The 20,449-nt window shown below is 36.1% G+C and overlaps 1 protein-coding gene across 2 annotated transcripts in view; it reads right to left on the bottom strand.

Annotated features, from left to right (window-relative positions):
- The window catches only part of KCNN2 (potassium calcium-activated channel subfamily N member 2), a 382,062-nt gene that overhangs the window by 336,985 nt on the left and 24,628 nt on the right, over positions 1-20,449 (bottom strand). Inside the window, exon 2 of one of the 2 annotated variants that reach the window (XM_090276594.1) lies at positions 17,457-17,570. The exons of the other annotated variant lie outside the window; for it this stretch is intronic. The gene's annotated coding sequence lies outside the window, so the exon portion shown is untranslated. The remainder of the gene's footprint in view (positions 1-17,456; positions 17,571-20,449) is intronic. 2 annotated transcript variants of the gene reach the window in all.

Raw genomic sequence — 20,449 nt, 5'->3', positions numbered from 1 at the left:
ATGGGGAGTTGGGTTAAAAAGGTGAAGGGATTGAGAAGTACAGATTGGTGGTTACAAAAAGTCACAGGGGTATAAAGTACAGGCTAGGAGATACAGTCAGTAATGTTGTAATAACTATGCATGGTGCCAGACGGGTACTAGAAATATAGGAGTGGTCACTTTGTAAATTATATAATTGTCTGACTACTAGGCAAATATGAAATAATATTCACTGTCAAAATATATAAATTTTTGCATTGAAATTTAAAAAATGCCTTAAAGTATAGTAAGAAATTTGACTAGACATAAAAAAGAACTTCAAACTAAGTAAATATGAAAGTCTCCCAAATAAGGGTAATAAAATGGTCTTATTTAGAGATCTTTAAAGTAGAAAAAGCAAGACTTTCTTCAAATTTTACAAAATCTCCAGAGGAGAACTGTCTTTAATGGTTTCATAAGACTCCTATGTACTCTCAGAATCCTGATTCTTTCCTCATCCTTAATGAGGACATTCCCATCACAGTATTTGAAGTGAAAACATAAAGCAATTTAGACTTTGGCTAATTGATTAAATTAGTTTCTCCTTTCAAGTTTCCAGGTATAAAAATTTACCCAAAAGGATTATTTTCTCTAAACTAAGAGGATGGAGAGAGCCTCCATTACCACATACAGACATGCACCTTGTGAAGTAATATGCCCTCACTTCCACGTGCAGAACCGGTGGTATTCATCTTTTCAGAAATTACTTTAATTCAGTCTGGAAATAAAGCAGTTTAATATATATACTTCCTGTCTTTCCACACACATACTTATTTGCATTTTTAGCTTTTAATTGGGTTTGTAAGACCAAAAATAAAAAAAGAACCCTCTTTAAATTTACAGTACTATGAGATTAACTGCTTTATTCAATTTATGTACTTACTAGTCTATCCCCAGGCCCAAAGTCACCATAAGTAATTGGTGAAAAAAGTCAAATTAGATTAGTGTGTTTTTGCTAAAGCCCATGTGACCCAGAAGCCTTTTTAAAGTGTTTATGGCATTCTGATCCATTTATTTCTCTTCATCATTTCCCTATATCTTTCCTCCTATTTCCTTCTCTGGGTCATAACATCTATGCCCAGAAATTGCCAAATATTATCACAATTGTATATAGCCCAAACTTTTACTCTAAGTTCTAGACTCATCTAGAAACTTCCCACCTGATATTTTCTTTTGGATATTTCAGAAGCCTCTTGGAATCCACAAATCTACATCTTAACTCATAATCTGCCTTTGAATTCTCCTTCCCTAAAATACATGGACTTCTTCCAGTGATGCCTGTCTCAGGGGCTGGAACTACCATCCATTCAGTTGTACAAGACAGAAAGCACTGTCTCAGTAAGGCCTCCTGATTTACACCTCCTAAAATATCTTTAAAACTTATTTTATGTATTTCTGTAGCACCACCCAGGCCAGGCTACATTATCTTTTACTGTAATATCAATTCTACTAATCTCCCTGAACTCGCTTTTGCCCCCTCTTCAATCCATTCTTGATTGTGTAGATAACCTGACCTCTTAAAATTAAAAAGAAAAAGAGAAAGAAAAGACCGATCCATCCTGATAATTTTATAGAAACAAAAAAATAAAGTCCTTAACCTGGTATAAAATGGTCCTCATGACCAAGTCCCTTCCTTTATGATGACCCATGAGTAAGACACCATGCTCTCCTTTTCTATGTTCTGCTAGAGCCCCAACCATGTGTGGGTGAATCTTTGATAAGTCTGACACCTCACTAGACTAAACAATCTTGAGGGCAAGAATAATGTACATTTTTCTAACAGTTTTATTTCAGCACTAACAGTTTATAGCACCAATAGGTGCTCAACATATAATCATTCCATGAGTAAACAGACAGATGACCTTCTATTGAAGGATAACTACCTATCTGTAGGTATGAGTTCATAAAGACATAGACACAGGAACATTTTCCTATGTACCTCTTCTACCTCTCCCAGAATATTTGAAATTCAAAGACTAAGATACAAGGCCTTTTAGTCCATTATTTGCAAAAGGCTTACAATAGAAATGTCCTTGGGAGCTGGAGGGAAGTATTTGTAGGCCCTGGAGACAGTGTGTCAAAGAAAAAAAAAAAAAAACGAAGATGAAAGGGAGGCCATTTATGTTGCCAAGGTCCCCAAGGCCTTGGAAGAGTCACCTGTCAAGGGATCCTGCAAGATTTTCTGTTCCAGGACTCCCTTTTCTCATACCTGTAGGTTTAATTTCATTACAACCCTTAGACTCTATCCTGTCCAAGCACAAGAGAAATTTGACTTAAGAATCTTAAGTGCTCTGGGATTTACCTGAACTGGTCTTGACCTTGTAATTTAGGTGTGACAGCTTCATTTCTAATCCCAAGCCCTCTACTGAAATATCATGCAGTTCTAAAATTTTGTGCACAGTTATTTCTCAGACCTATGTCTTTGTTTTGATATCCTGTCCAGCATTGGCTCCTTTCTCACATTCTTGCAAGTCTAGGTAGGAACCGGAGTGCTGTTAGAAATCCTTACAGCTTGACAGGGACATACTGTTGACAAATCCCTAGATAGTGAACAACTGCCTTGTTCACCTGGATTCTCTATCCCTGTGTTCTGTCACTATTGGGTCATTAAGGATGCCCACTTTTGAACCTCTTTGAACTTTAACTGAACTATTATCAGTTATTTCTCTATTTTTATCAAACTCTTCCTCCTGAGAGTCACTGCTCCATGAGTGGCCAAGTCTAATTATAAAAGTTGATTCCTCCCTATATTTCCCACCCCAAGTATTTATGTGATTATATTCAGTTGTGTTATGGCTAAGAAAACTTTTTTAAAAGCCGTGCTTCTCTGGAAAAGAGATGTAATTATCTCTGACACTAGTTATGATAGACAGATTCTAAGATGACCCCAATTATTCCCATTTTCTGATACTTCATGTTCTCATGTAATCCTCTCCTCTTAAGTGTTGGCAGGACCTGTGATTTACTCCTAAACAAGAAAATAAGGCAAAGTTGATGAGAAATCACTTTCTCAATTATATTACTTAATATTATAATGTCCTTCTTGCTCAAAGTCTTTCTCCATTGATTCTATCCATTGCTATACTGAGTAAGTAAGCTGCCCTATGGAGTAGTCTAAATGGCAAAGAACTCAGGGAAGACTTCAGCTAAAGTCAGCAAGGCACTGAGGTCATCGTTCCAACAACCCACAAGGAACTGAATCCTGCCAACTACCACAGGAGCTTTGAAGCAGATCCTTCCCCAGTCAAGCATCAGTTGGGAGCCCAGCCCTGGTCAACACCTTCCTGAGCCATGTGAGAGACTCTCAGAGCTAATCTGTGCCAATATGCCTGATCCACAAAAAGTGAGATAATAAATGTATATATTTTAAACTACTAAATTTGTGGTAATATGTTATGAAGCCATAAATGCCTAATTCACTAGTTATTAAAATTACATTTTAGCTGGTGATTTCAAAACTTAAAACTTTTTCCCACTACACAGAAGAAGATAGCATAGTCAACTGTATAAAAGCCTAGAATAATTTTTTTAAAAACCCTGTGATCTAGAAATCAGAAATATATCTGATTTTAATTATCTGTGTAACCTTCAGAAAATTGCTTATCCTATCCAATCTGGGCCTCTATTTCCCTATTTAATAAGTAGGAAAAGATCACAAACTGGTAGTCTATGGAATTCAAGCAGTCACCAAATTAACCATTCATGCCCCTGTATTCAATTCACCATGTTTGTTTAACTAATTACCAACATTTAAAAATAGGAATCTCACATAAAAAATAATGATTTTTAATTTTCATGGAATAAAAAAGACCAAATCTTACCTCCTTGGGCCTCTCTTATACTGAGGTGAATGGCTACTGTCAGCCTCGGTGGGCATTTACTTTCCAGCTCAGCGTAGTTGCTACAAGTCTCAATTAAATCCCTGAGACTAAGCACTGCTTCTCATTATTCATTACGTCTGTATGCATAGCACTTTTTTAAATAATAAAACTAAAACAAATATTCTTAACACAAATGTGTCTTTCAAAAGTGGGTAAAAGAAATATAGATAGGATTGATTCCTAGTTTATTTCTATTTAACTCCTGAGACATTTTGGGGTTACCAAAATATATACAAGATCTGTATGTAGAAAACATAAAACATTGATTAAAAAAATAAAAAATAGACACTTTACTTCCGGCCAAGATGGAGGCTTAGACGGACACGCTAGGTCTCCCTCTACAACTAGAGAGGAATACAACTACTTCAAAACAAAGGATAACTAGAAATTCCAGAAAATAAAACTACACGGAAGTCCAACATATGAAGTTATAAACCAGCGGTGCCATTTGGGCAGGTAAGAGTTAAAGAGGGCAGTGCTGTTTGCGGTCGCACCTGGAGCAGCGGGCGGCGAGGAATCCCAGCTGCGGTCAAGCCCCTGCCGGTGCGCGACCCCGGCGCTGGGGAGAGCGGCCGCCGCATCGCCTTGAACAGTGAGGCCCAGGGGGGCAGGAGGACGGATCCCGGTCTCCTAGCTGAATAACTGTGTGAATCCATCTTGGACCCCCGCCCCCAAAGAAAGCACCACAGGGCTGCGAAATAGGTCGCGGACAGGCAGGTGCCGGCCGGTCGCTGATTTGTGACGCGTACACAGGCACTGCCCCCGACAGCCAGCCCAAGAAAACAAAACGCATCTGTCAAAATGAGGCAGACAACTATAGAAATCCTGGTGGCACAGCTCACCAGACAGCAGATAGAGAACCTGACAGATGAACAGATAAGAAACCTGTCAGAGGCTCAGTTCTGGGCCATTGTTATCAGGTGGCTTACAGAATTCACAAAAGAGCAGGAAAAAGATATGAAAGAAGCGAAAAACTTTCATAACGAAAGGAACAAAACCGCATACGAGACAGAAGGAAAGGAAATAAAATCCAGAGTTCATTTCAACAAACTGGAATATGGAGAAGGAACAAGCAGTCAACCAATGCAGCGAGAGGAAATGGGAAGCAACAATGAGAGGATCAGAAACCTCTGGGACAGCTATAAAAGGCCCAACATAAGAATCATTGGTTTGCCAGAGAATGAGGAAGATGAACTAGAACTTGAAAAATTGAGTGAAAATATAATAAAGGAGAACTTCCCAGACTTGGGGAAGGGAATGGACTTGCAGGTCCAGGAAGCAAGGAGAGTTCCCAAGAGACTGGACCCAGGGAGAACCACTCCAAGACACATTATAATCAAAATGTCAAAAATTAAAAATAAAGAGAGAATCTTAAAAGCAGCAAGAGAGAAGAAAAGAATTATGTACAAAGGAGTCCCAATTAGACTATCAGCTGACTTCTCAAGGGAAACCCTACAGGCAAGAAGAGACTGGCAAGAAATATTCAAAGTAATGAAAATCCAAAACCTACAACCACGAATACTCTACCCAGCGAAATTGTCATTCAGAATAGAAGGACAGATAAAGTGTTTCCAGGACAAAATAAAACTGAAAGAGTTCATTAGATCCAAACCACTGTTATATGAGATGTTAAAGGGACTGGTTTAAAAAAAAACAGAAGCTAGGGAGATGAAACAAAGGCAAACTAAATAGGCAACGAGAGTGGAAAAGGAACTGTGGGTACGGGAAGCATATTGGGGGGAGGTCAACAGGGAGGGGGAATGGGGAAAGGGAGGGAGATGATATAGGAATTGGGGATCAAGGTAGGAGGGAATGGAATAGACGGAGAGAGGTTGGGAGGAACTGTATGCACAACTAATGGACATAATCTAAAAGGGGGGGACAACTGGAGGGAGGGGGGCCACTGGGTGGAGGGGAGCAGAGGGAAGGGAAATTGGCACAAATGTAATATTTTAATCAATAAAACACATTAAATCTGAAAAAAAAAAGATATAAAAAAAATAAATAAAAAAAAATAAAAAATACATGCAGAATTATTCCATGTTCATGTTGGAAGGTTCAATATTATTAAGATGTTAATTTCTCCAAAACTGATTAATAGACTCAACAGAAAGCAATCAATACCACAGGAAGCTATTTTGTAGGTATCAACAAACTGATTCTAGAATTTATGTGGAAAGGCAAAAGATCTAGAATATCCAACATGTCCACCACCTTGCCTCAGAGTATACAGTGAGGCATTCTGCAAATGAAATAACTAAATACTAAATGGCCCAAGTACTCCTGTACTTGACAATTGCACTAGTAAGCTTAAAAATGATTAATTTTTCACCAAATGTGACTAATTCATTTTATTGTTATTTTACTATTGGTTATTTTGTGTAGACCTACATAGCTCTAATTTGAATCTTGACAGTCATACCATTGATGTTCTAAAGTAAAAGCCTAAGATACGAAGGTTTTAAAGTATTGTATTGAAGGAAGGTAAATAATTATTCATTTTCAACTCAAACCTGTAAAACATTTACTTAATAAAAGAATGTCTCAACCTTGGATTTGTGGCCCTAGGAAATGAATTCTAGTTCTGATTTTTATACTGATTCTCTACATCTGTGTATATAAAGTGGTCATTTTTCTTTTACTCTTGTTTCCACTATCTGCCTACATCTTCCAAGTTATATTCTCTCTAGACAAAGTAGGCTTGCAAGGCTAGTCATATAAATTTGATGCCTTCTAAGACACTGTGGTTCTCATTCCAGCAAGGCTGCCATTGTACAGTGATATTTTAGAACAGGGATGTAGAAAATAAGGAAGGCTTTATCAAGTGAGGATGGCAGAGAGTATCATTCTCTTCATCTCTGCTTTTTCTTAATAAATTTGCTATTCTTTATATATCAGCATCAATCACTGACTACATGCTTCTGACATTAGGAGTTAATAATGTTTGGAGCAAGATGTTAAGAAATAGTAACCCTTACATATGACAACAATGTGGTTTTTAATCACAGCATGATGTTTGGACCATTGCATCAAAATCATTGATGATGTTTATTATAAAGTTCAGATGCGTGGGCTCCTCCCAGTCCCATGGAGAGAAGCCCTGGGACCCTAAAGCTCAACAACTCCTCAGGTGATTCTTATTCTTATTGTCACTAAAGTTTGAGAGTCACTGGTTTGGGTTTTATTAAAGTCTTATAATAACATACAAGAGAAATGAGGGCCAAAGAATAATCCATTAATCAAGGTCCAACTGACCCACCAGATGGCCCCATAAAAGCCGTCAACCACTAATGTTCCAAGTGTGGTCCCAAGACCACCAGCATCAATATCACTGAAGAGCCTGTAAGGCCCCACCCAGACGTGCTGAATCAGAAATTCAGGGGGAATAAGGCCCAGAAACCTGTGTTTTAACAACAATCTAATCTAAGTTATTTTGATACACACTAAGGTTTATAAATCACCCTTTAAAAATAAGTCACTATTCTGTCATCTTTTACTTACTAATGAGCTATATTGCCACTACATTCATATGTTGCTCTTGTCAAATATATAATTGAATTTTAAAAGGAAGAGCATGGGCATAAAGAGCAAACTAATCCAGAGATAATTCTTAAGATCAAAAACTTCATCATACTACTCCCAGACATTGGGAAATTTTGCACCTAACACTGTAGGAATTGAGAAGAAAACTGTGCCTTGACCTTTAATTACTTGCTTATAATTCATTATAAAGTAAATATAATTCCTTTCCTAAGACCCCATTTTTCTCTGTTCTAAGAAAAATCTTCATTCAATTCAAGAAAAAGTTACTTTCCTCATTCTGAAAACAAAGTCTATATTTGACCTTGAGTTCTGAACTACCGGTCCCTGAGTATTCATTCCTACATTGCTGGGTGAAAGAGAACCAGAGGGAATAGAATGATTCCTTAAGACTGCAAGCAGCACTTTTACTTGGGAGAAGAATCATTTGGCAACCGCAATTCCAAAGCACTCTTTGCCTTGACCAATAAGGATTGATATTATCACAAATGGATATAGAAGTATACACTCCTGAATCTAGGTGGTACTACTAGACACTACCTTAATTGATTGCTTTGTACCTTTTTGGATTTAAAGAGAAATTAACAGAATAATTCCTTGAAAATAACATAGCTAAAATTTAAAACAGAATTATAGTAAAATACAGAAAAGTATAATGAGAGCACTATGGGCCATGACCACTAACAATCATTATCCTGTTATTCAGAGAAATCTTGTTTACTTTTTATAAATTAGAAGTGAATGCACATAAGAAAACTAACGCAGTACAGAAATGTATAAAGTTAAAAGAACTCTTCTTAGCCTCAACTCCCTCTACAAAGTTAGCCACTGTTACTAGATTCACATACATAATTTCAGAAAGAAATAATGTATATCCTTTTCATTTAGACAAAAAGAATCATATTATATGCGCTTTTAGCAGGTTATTTAAAACATCACCAGTTCCCTTGTAAGAATATAGCATTTATTTAGTATAGAAGCAAAACAAGATTCAATTTTACAAATGTTGCAAATTAAAATGAAAAAGGAGACAGAACCACTAATAAAGACTTGAAAAATATAGATTTTTCTATGCTATTCAGTAAGAAACATAAAGATTAAAGTGAAATTGGTGAATTTGTTGGAAAACAAAATGATTTTGAACTAAAAAGAATTAACCTAGATGTTTGTCTCACATATTCTTCCCAATATTCAAGGAAAAGCTGATTCTTATGCTATGCCATGCAAATTTCCAGGTCAGAGAAAAATTATTGGGTTGGCAAAAACATTTGTTTTTCTTTCTGTAAGATAGCTCTAGTAACACTTAGCTGTCTTTAACTTCATTTGAAACAAATTTGTTAGATTGTATTGTGACAGCTGTCATATCACCGTGCATTTAAAAAAAATGATCAAAATTGGTGAATTTTTATGCAGCCATTTTAATATTGAAGATGGAAGAAAATATGCAACATTTTTGGTATATTATATTTTATTATCTCAAGAAAGATAAAAACGCAACTGAACCCCACCTCACCCCCACACACAAAGATTTGTGCAATATATGGAGAAGATGCTATGACTGATCAAATGTGTCAGAAGTGGTTTGCTAAGTTTCATGCTGGAGACTTCTTGCTGGACAATGCTCCGTGGTCAGGTAGACCAGTTTGAAGTCGGTAGCAATCAAATTGAGACATTAATTGAGAACAATCAACATTATACTATGCAGGAGATAACTGACATATTCAAAATATCCAAATCAGTAAAGTTATTGGTGAAGATGATGAATGTGTCTTTTATTTTATGGAAAAAACACATGAACTTTTTGGCCAACCCAATAGAAAGCAAGCATAACCAGTGTGTGGAAATTTGGTGAACTCAGCCTAACAAAAACAAATCAAAACAAAAATTACTGATAAGTCTTATTAGTGAATTTAAAGTGCAAAGATTTTTAATAAACTATTAAAAATTCTAATTCGTCCATATAGTGAAAGAATAAAATACTAAAACCAAGTAATTTTTATTCAATTAATGACAGGACGTTTTAATAGTAGGACATCTATTACCACAATTTATCATACAAACTCCACCAAACTATAATCCCTGGGAAGGCAGGAACCAGGACATTTGGAGTTTTTATCACTATAAATGTAGTAGTACCAAGGCCTGGAACAAAATAGAATTTCAACAAATATTTTCTAAATCAATAAATCAACCAATAAATTAATGTCAATCAGAAAAATCAAAAAAGAAAAGCTGTGATTTTTAATAAATGTCCAAAGTTATTTGAAGAAATTCAACATCTATTTCTAATAAAAAAATCTTGCTGTAATGTGAATAACACTTCCTTAACATGAAAAAGAACATCTAAGCAAATCATCACAGTATTATGCTGAACAACAAGCTATTGGATATATTTTTCATATTCATGGGAATACAATGGTCATTATTTTAAAAGCATTTCTTGAATTAAGCCAGAACAAGAGGTTTAATATCAATATCTAGTAAAAAAAATTATTTGCACAATAATGTTTATCTAGAACATTTAAGAGAATTGTTTTTTATTTTAATAGTTTATTTTTATTGTATTTTCCCCCTTCCTATTTATCCTCCTTATATATCCTCTCCCACCTCCACCCAAAAATCAACTAAAAAGGATTAACAGGTGTGGTAAACTATTGACAGTAGAAATTAGATATTGAGTATGTGGATGTTCACTAAAAATGTTTTCAACTTTTCAGTATATTTGAAATTCTTTATAGTAAATTTTTGGGTCAAAATATTAGAACTAATAATACATTTAAGCATAATGATCAGTTTGATTAACAATACTATAAGAACTCTTGAAAAATAATAGATGAGTCATCAGATCTGACTGATAAAAATAATATAAAATATCTTAGAAAAACATAATAAAACATGATGACAAGTGAAAATAAGTTCTGTTTTTAACTAACTCAGCTGAGAGCCGAGGACTAAGATACTCATGAACTTCCTTCAGGACTAACTTTAATTCCTATAAATTTTATGAACCAAGTAAAAAGAGAGAGAGAGCAAATATGGTAAACCATTAGCAACAAATTACCCTGGTGTTTTGACAGCAAAAATAATGTGAAATATATTTGATTACTTAAAATAAAATTACAAGATAATCTGATTAGATGACAGCAGTATTACATAAACATTGTTAAAAATGGAAACATAATACACCTTGATTTTTTAAGACCATCTCAAGATTGACTCACATCATTTCATCAATTCAATTTTGTTTGACATACAGGTGACTTGATTTATAATGACTGCTAACAGGAAGCATACCAGAAACAAATGGGACTAGCAAACAGGACGCTGTCAGAGAAGTTAGCTTGTTTTTGCTTTTAGCTGTTGAGTATGCAGGTACCTCATATCCAGATCAAAGAACTCTGTAATAATTATTTATATTTCAGTTATTTTTATTGATGACAACCTCAACAACTCAACAACCAGCACACCTCTAGAGCTGAGCTGCGAGCAAATAGCAACTGAGTTTTGTGGTGTGTGAAGACAAGTGGACGTAGCTGCTGCTCTCTGCAACAGACTAGTTCTAGTCTAGGGTGAGGGTTTATCTGAGATTACGCTATAGAATAACTGCTGACCGAACTGTCAAGGGTATATAAGGGTACTTAATGATGAATAAATCTGTTGTAAATTAACATGTTCATTAGTGAATCAGAGGAGAAGACAGAGTAGATGACACCAGCTGCTGGCTTTTCTGAGCATGTCTTTGTTCCTGCAGCAGGACTATTTCTACTCCCTGATAACCCTCTTCTCTCTTCATCTTTGAGAGCCTGGGCATTCTTCCTCCACCTCTCTTCCCTTCCTTTGCTTTCCCAGCCTGTCTTTTTTATTCAGATCACAACATAGATACGTTTTCTTGGGAAATCTCCCCTCAACCTCACCTCTGTGGTAGGTGCCCCTCCTAGAAATCTGCAATGTCACTTTTATCACGTATATATTTGCCTATTTGTATGTGTATTTTCTTCTCTAAACTGAGAAGTTTCAGAGGTCTGATACTGCTCTGTCTTTCCACTGTTTTACCTCCAGGAACCGGGTGTGCAAACCATTGCATCTCACTTTGTGCTCTGTGAACCATAGGTGGTGTCATTGCCTGAACCATAATGTGAATGGCGCCCCCTAGAGACGGGCAGTATGCAACCTGTACCGGCCTGCCATTGTAATTCCGTCCTGTAAGTCTTGTAACACTATTTGTGGGAAGAATGAATACTAAACCAAATATTCCCTAAAATCTTCCCTAATTCTAAAATTCTATGCCTATTCACAACATCAATAAAATAAATTCCAGTACAAATTTACAAAAACTGCCAAATTACATTCACAATCTTACAAAGTAATATCCAGTTTACGATTTATAGGTGTACTCGGTTTTAATATACAAATAAATATAAAATACAAGTTATAACAATAGTAATAGTGAAAGATAATTATTGAAGAGCTCAATATAAGATACATGTGCCTGATATACAACAAATATTTTGAAAAATATCTACAAAGTTGAGATATTTATAATTATATACATTTTTAAAATATTTATTATTGAAACTATTCTTTCAACATTTAACTTTTCCAAATTTGGCTGGTGGGAGTGCTTTTATGTACTTTTGACATCTTCATATGTGTTTGAGGGCACTTCTTACTCTTTGGTATAACAACATATTTTAGGTTTAGTTTACATTTCCCTCAGGCCCCAAATCCATAATTTCTGCAAAGAGTTTCATTTAGAAGCCAAAGTCTTGGCTCTAGGTATCTCAATGCCACCAAGGGCTCATTGCTTCTAGGCCCTTTAGGTACACAGAACACATATATACACACACATGCAATATATAAACATACTGATACATCCAAGGAGAGACTCCCCCCTCTTATTTCTCATTCCATATTTTATTTTTCCCCCTCCAAAGTGAAAACACTAGTTTCCAAGAATATTATATTTAGTTTTTTGAGTAATCTTGTAATATACAAAATTCAACAATACCATACCCATATCACTTCCAACAAACTTACAAAATTAATATATCATTGGAACTAATTTTGCTCTTAGAATATATCGCACCAAAGGGATAAAGTCAGTGAACCACGTACAAAAGGTACATGGACTGTTTTCCCTTATTTGTGTTATAAAGGTGATATGCATTTATTTTCCCTTTTTATTTTGCTGTTTGTTCATTTAGCTCATTAAATTTATTGAATTTATTGGTCTGACACTGGTTAACAAAATTATATGGGTTTCAGGTGCACAATTCTACAACACATCATCTGTACACTGTATTGTGTGTGCACCACCCAAGTCAAGTCTCCATCCATTACCATTTACACTCCTACACCATGCTCCACTACCTCTGGCCTCCCCCACCAATCACTACTGTTGTCCCTGTCCCTGAGGGTTTTTTTTTTCTTTTTCTCTTTTGCTCAACCCCTCCTCCTCCCTCAACCTACAGCTGTCAGCCTGTTCTCAATCTATAAGTCTGTCAATATTTTGCTGTTAGTTCATTTAGCTCATTAAATTCCACATATGAGTGAAATCATATGGTATTTGTCTTTCTCTGACTGGCTTATTTCACTTAGCATAATGTTCTTCAGGTCCATCCATGCTGTCACAAAGGAAAAAAAAAAATCCTTCTTTTTTACGGCTAAGAAGTATTCCATCGTGTAAATGTCCCAGAGTTGTTTTATCTACTCATCTACTGATGGACACTTGGGCTGCTTCCAAATCTTGGTTATTGTGAATAACACTACAATGAACATAAGGGTGCATATAGTCCTTCAAATTAGTGTTTCAGGTTTCTCTAAATAAATTCCCAGAAATGGAATCACTGGGTCATAAGGCAGTTCCATTTTTTATCTTTTGACGTATCTCCATATTGCTTTCCACAGTGGTTGCACCAATCTGCATTCCCACCAACAGTGCACAAGGGTTCCCCTTTCTCCATATCTTCATCAACACTTGTTTCTTGATTTACTGATGATAGTCATTCTGATAGGTGTGAGATGATATCTCATTGTTGTTATAATTTGCATTTTTCTGATGATTAGTGATGGTGAGCATCTTTTCAAATGTCTATTTGCTATGTATGTGCTCTTTGGAGACGTGTTTATTCAGGTCCTTTGCCCATTTTTAAATCAGATTGTTTGGTTTTGGGGTGTTGCATTTTATAAGTTCTTTATAAATTTTGGATACTAAGCCATTATCGGACATATCAGCAAGTATGTTCTCCCTTTCAATGGGTTGTCTTTTCATTTTGCTGATGGTTTCCTTTGCTGTGCAAAAACTTTTTTTTTTTTATGTAGTCCCATTTATTTATTTTTTCTTTTGCTTCCTTTACCTGAGGAGACATATCAGAAAAAATGTTGCTACAAGAAACGTCTAAGATTTTCCTGCCTATGTTTTCTTCTAGAATATTTATTATTCCAAGTCTAACATTTAAGTCTTCAATCCATTTTGAGTTTATTCTTGAGTATAGTGTAAGAAAGTGGTCTAGTTTCTTTTTTTTATTTTTTTGCATGTTTCTGTCCAATTATCTAAAGAATAGACCACCTTTATCCCATCATATGTTTTTGTCTCCATCAAAATTATTGACTATAAATTTGTAGGCTTATTTCTGGGCTCTCTACTGTGTTTCATTGATCTATATGTCTGTTTTTATGCCAGTACCATGTTGTTTGGTTACTACAGCCTTCTAGTATAGTTTGATATCAGGTAGTATGATTCCTCCAACTTTGTTCTTGCACAAGATTGCTGAGGCTATCCAAGGTCTTTTGCAGTTCCATATATATTTTGGAATATTTGTTCAAGTTCTGTGAAAAACATCATTGGTATCTTGATAGAAATTGCATTGAATCTAAAGATTGCTTTGGGTAGTATAGACACTTTAATGCTGTTAATCTTCCTATTCAGGAACACAGTATATGCTTTCATTTATTTGTATCTTCTCCAATTTCTTTTGTTAGAGTCTTATAATTTCCCAAGTGCAGGGCTTTTACATCCTTGCTTAAATTTATTCCTAAGTATTTTATTTTTTTGATGCAATTATGAATGTGATTTTTTAGTTTCCTTTTCTGATAATTTATCATTAATGTATAAAAGTGCAACTGATTCTGGATATCTATTTTGTATCCTGCTACTTTAGTGCATTCATTTATCAGTTCTAGTAGTTTCTTGGTAGAATCTTTAGGCTTTGCTCTATACAGTATCATGTCATTTGCAAATAATGACAGTTTTACTTCTTCCTTTCTAATTTGGATGCCTTTTATTTCTTCTTCTTGTCTAGTGGCTGTGGCTAGAACTTCTAGTACTATGTTGAATAAGAGTGGTGAAAGCTGACATCCCTGTCTTATTCCTGATCTTAAGGGAAACGCTTGGAGTTTTTGCACACTGAGTATGTTAGTAGCAGTGGGTTTGTCAGAGATGGCCTTTATTAGGTTGAGGTATATTCCCTCTATTTACTGAGAGTTTTTTTTTTTTTTTTTCATAAATGGGTGGTGAATTTTATCAAGCGTTTTCTTCTGCATCTATTGATAGGATCATGTGTTGTTGTTTTGTTTTTATTTTTTAATTGTTTGTTTACTTATTTTATTTTTAAAGAGAGGGGAAAGGAGAAAGAGAGGGAAAGAAACATCTCTGTGTGGTTGCCTCTCACTCACGCCCCCAACTGGGGACCTGACGTGCAACCTAGTAATGTGCCTTAGCTGGGAATTGAACCAGTGACACTTGGCTCACAGGCCGACACTCAATCCACTGAGCCACAGCAGCCAGGGCTAGGATCATGTGTTTATTTTTATTTCTTGTTTATCTCGTGTATGAACTTTGCTGATTTATAGATATTGTACCAACTTTGCATCCCCAGAATAAATCCCAACTTATCACAGTGTATTGCCTTTTCTAATGTACTTGCTAGATCCAGTTTGCTAATGTTTAAAAGTCATTTAACTTTAGTGGTTTTCCCCATCCTCTTAAATTTAATTTTCCTTTGGGAATATGTAAAATATTAACATGGTTCAAAAGTCAAATTTACATTAAAATTACATTCTGTGATGTCTCATTTCTTTCTACCCTATTTTCATCTACTAATTGTTGATAATTTAATTATGGCTCATAATATTATGATGTTTAAATTAGGAATAAAGATAAAGTAATAGATTGTAATTTGTGAATACATAGGGCATCTCATAGTCCTATGGAGTTAAAAGAATGGAGTATATTTCAAGAATGATATTTTACATTTTAAGGTATAAATATATTTAATGACTTACTTGAATATTGATTTTAATGTTTTATAAATCAAATTTTCTTTAAATATGCTATTCAAAAGAAACTTCTTTGGTGGACCTCACATCAATGCTAGAAATCAATTAGAAAATGATATCTGTGGTCAGTCAGTCTATGGACAGTTCTTTTGACTAAGTGTTATTTGAAAATTAGGGGTTACTATGTTGGCAGAAAAATATTGTAATCTGGTCAAAAAATTATTTTTCCCAAAGAAAAACTTAAATAGCTCAATTGTCAGTGACCTCTAAATTTGAAGTCAGAAGACATGATTTGTAGTCTTAACTCCGCCTTAAGTAGTTGTTGGACTTGGGCTAGAAATTTCACCCCTCTAAGCCTCAGTTTTCTTGTCTGCAAAACAAACACAAAGGTGGGAAAGGGAGTGAAATAATGTTTTTTAGTCTAACAACTTATGATTTTTATCATACTATAAGTTATAACTAAAAATACATTCATTTTTTAGTGATTCTCAAACTTTTTGTTCATGTGATTCACTTTGAATCACTTATTATATGCTGTCAGCCCTTATAACATACTGAGCTGGGGCCCAGACATGTCCAGGTGATTCAATCTCAGAGCTCCATGGACCATACTTTAAAAAACCTTGGCCTGTATATTCATGTATGTGGCCTCAAGTTGAACTGACCTATTAATATTGAAGAAGAAACTCAGTTGCCTGTGTGGTATAGGTCTGAATATGTTTCTTCGCTTAAAGAAAATACTTCTCACATCCAATCTGATGAACTACTATTTTCAGAATAGTCAGTCCTTTGGAGAAAAGCCTAATCCAAAGTAAAATTGCTTCAAGACATTTATATTTTAATATAAATAATTTGTCAAGTTATGTAAGTTTATAGCTTAGAGGAATATTTGTGAATTAATTCAAAGCCCCAATTATACAATTCTGAGAAGTCAAGTGCTTAATTCTTGGTCTGACAATGAATGTAATATAAAATTCAAGACTGGAGTCAAGTATCTCTGCTCAGTTTCATGTCATGTTCATGATGCCTCAGAATCTTTCTTTTCTTTGAAAAGTCCTTTATAAGAAAAAGTTATGGCAAACTGAACAATGTCTTCCAAAGCCATGTAGACACCTCCTAATCCATTGAACCTGTGAATGTTACCTTACATGGTAAAAGGGGCTTTGCAGTTAAATACCTTGAGATGGGGATATTACCTAGGTGGATCCAATGTACTCACAAGATTCCTTAAAAAAAAAAGGAGGCAGAAAGGTCAAACAGAGAGGACCAAGTATTGAAGCTGAAGAAAAAGGGTAAGGAACCAAGGAACGAAGACAGCGTTCAGAAGCTGGGAAAGGCAAGGGAACTGTCTCCCCTAGAGCATCCAGAAGGAACCAGCTCTGCCATTAGCTTGATTTTATCCCCATAAAAACGCATTTTGGATTTCTGAACTCTAGGATTAAAAGATAATAAGACAGTGTTGTTTTAAGCCACTAAATTTCTGTTAATATGGGTTGGATGAAACCTAGGACACTGGAAACTAGTAAACAGAAAATTGAGAGGAGGAACCAGGCAAAACAAAAGTGACTCACTTCATGAACCTGGGTGGAGCTAGTGGCCATATTCAGAGATTAAGGCAGAACAGAAATTCTAATCAAATAGTGTGCACCCCCAATACTTCGAATGGATGGGAAGCTTATCTGCTTTATCCATGAAGCATGAATGAATGTTAGACATACACAAATAACACTTGTGACTCACCTACTAGAGGACACAGCCAGTGGCCAGCAGTGCTAATAGATTTGCACAGATACTGTGACGTTCTGCTTTTCATTCTCCTTTTAAATGCTGGAACTCATTTGTAGGTCAGATAATCTGTAATCCAAACAGATTAAAACTGACTGGACTCATGGGAATTACCTCCACAACCATAGCCATATCCCACCACCTAAGTTAGGACCAATAATTAATTTGTAATGTCATCTAGGCAAAAATCTTTCTCAAAAGTTTACTTCCCAAAAATATCTTTTATCATGTCTAACCACTAGACTAGGTCTACTCTTTACACTTAATACATTCAGGATCCCTTTATAGCAAGAGATGTAACTGCCAGAGCACAGAGTCAGATAAACCTGAGTTCAAATCTTTGTTCCTTTACATATTTGTTTTCTGGGTAACCATGGGCTAGTTATTTGGTCTCTTTGAGTTTGTTTCCTCATCTATAGAATGGAAGAGCAGAACCTGCTTTATTAGGGTCGTGGAAAGATTATATGGGGTACAGTATAGAAAGTATGCTTAATTCAGTTGCTATTATTGGGGCCACCCTCTAAAGGATTCAAAATGAATGTTCTGTCTCGTTGAGCCCTTTTTCCTCTAAATCTATGGTTTTCAGTTGGTCTGCTGGATCCCTAGAGTTTCTGTGGCAAAGTCTCAGGGACTTCCCTGTGAGGAAGGATAAAACCTGTGGGGCTCTGGATCCTCCACACCACCTTCGACTAGAGCTGTGCATGTTAGGCCAATAGAAAGGCTAAGTGCAGGGAAGAGAAACTGGTGGTGGTGGTGGGGGGGGGGGGCAACTGTAATAAAACAACAATAATAAAATAGGAAAAAACAAATAAAATAAGAACTGTATTAAAAATGGGACAACTGTAATAGAACAACAATTTAAACATGAAAGAAAAGAAAAAAAAAGAAAAAAGAAAAGCTAAGTAACATTTCTATATACAAAAGGGAATTTCCCTCTCTGCCATTCCCATGTTCCCTTCATCATCAAGCACAGAGCACATCATCGTCTCCTCATTCCTGGTACAGCTCTGCATAGAGTCCCAGATAGAAATAGCCTGCAAGGGCTCCCTGGCTTTTGTGACAGAAGCCTAAACCCTCAGGAGAACTGGGGGTGAGGTGAGGATGTAGAGAGTCAAAGGAGAAGGTCTGTGGAAAGGGGCAGAGCTTGGCAGTACCCAGAGGGGAAGAAGGACTGTCTGAAGGCTACAGGGATACTACCCACACCTGGAAGAGATGAAGAGGGTCAGAAAGTCCAGGTCTGGATTCTGAACAATAGCCCATGACAGAGAAGGGGGAGAGGAAGAATACTCTGTGGAATGACTCTGAGATATGGGCTATCATCTATAACTTGATTACAATTCTCTTCACCAAAGAGACAAATCAAGTCCTTATTTTGATTTTATTATGAAACACAACTTGTAATTTTAGGTTGTGTTACCAAATGAGTTCAGGATCTAGTGCACTGTGGTTAAAGTTGGTACCTAGTTCTCTGTTTTACCTCTTTTTAACCTCCAAACCATGGACTCCAATAGAGGGATAGATTGCTGCCTTGATAGTACGTACTAAGCACTTTAAATGCCTGATCTTATCTAAATATGAGAACAAGCCTTAGAGAAAGGTAGTTTTGTGGGGTGGTAGTTGAGATTCATGGCCAAGACCATGGAACTCAGTGACTTGCAGAGTCATGGTTTGAGCCCAAATCTGTTTGACTGCTGAGCCTGGCTATTCGCCATTAAATTACACTGTTCCAAAGCAGTGATCATAATCTGTGGACCCATACCCAGGGAACCATCACATTATGGCAAGGGGTCTGCAAATTCATACGTGCATTTTCTATAGGCCAGATCTATAATATAGTCCATTTTCAAACACATGCAGTGCTGATGAGCTTGATAAAAGACTGACTCACATAAATGTAAATCTGAATAATCTGGACAACTAAACTGTTTCAGGCAATATGTCAAAAAGTTACAGCAGGTGCATATATAGGGTCCAATTTGGGAGTCAGGTAGGGATTCTTGGGGACCAAGGGAGATTCTTCTATAGGTAAGTGGAACGTACAGAGAGCAGAATCTCACCCCAGGAAAGAAGAGCCAGGAGGAATCAGATGAGGCCCTCAAGGTCACCTGCTATACTAAGCAGAGAAATAAAGTACAAGGTATAGATAAGGAATTAAGACCATGTAGATGGTAGTTAAGAGCATGACCTCAAATAATCAGAATTGAATCTAAGTTCTGCCACTTGCTTTATGAACCTGGGAAACTAAACTTGTTAAAGAGAACCTTTTAGGATAGAACCTGTAATTCCACCAGGTTGCCAAATCTGCCTCAGGATCCAATGCACTACACTTTGTTTTATTTTCAAATTAGGCTTCCTCTTGTGAGGTGCACAGGGATGTTCTGAGCATAAGGTGAGGTGAGGTGTACAAAGCATCTAGCACAGTGCCTGGCAAATATTGCTCTATGCCTTGCTGTGATGTTTAAATGAGACAAGGTGGAGTGCTGGAAACCTTACATGGTCAGCAAGATGCCAGAGAGTGAATAGGTCTTTGGCCAAGTTATGGTTTCTTTCTTTTCCTGGGACCCACTGATGCTTTGTGTTCAAGTCTGCCTGGAGACAACAGAGGTAAATGGATGAGATATATGTGGTTAGAGAGAAAAAGCTGCCACAAACTCTTCATCTTCTACGCTGTAAGAGTAGGCTGGAGGCAGGTCTCATGCAGAATATGTATAAAATATGACAGTAGATTTAAAGCAACATCAAATAACAAACTAACAATCATAAATAGGAGTAGTTGGTAGAGAAAATTAGCACTTAAAAATGTATAGAAAAATTAATATATAAAAAGCAGGAGTGAATTATAAAAAAGCACAGAGCACTCCATTGCGTGATTATCAGAAATAATCAATAATGACCCCCTAGGACTCTAAGGAAATGGTTTACATTAGGAAACACCTGAATCAGAGAGC

Source organism: Furipterus horrens, unplaced genomic scaffold (assembly GCF_987537825.1).
Source record: "Furipterus horrens unplaced genomic scaffold, mFurHor1.1.pri manual_scaffold_5, whole genome shotgun sequence".
Lineage (NCBI taxonomy): Eukaryota > Metazoa > Chordata > Mammalia > Chiroptera > Furipteridae > Furipterus > Furipterus horrens.
The sequence above is the reverse complement of the archived record's forward strand: the minus strand, read 5'-3'. Positions and strand labels throughout refer to the sequence as shown.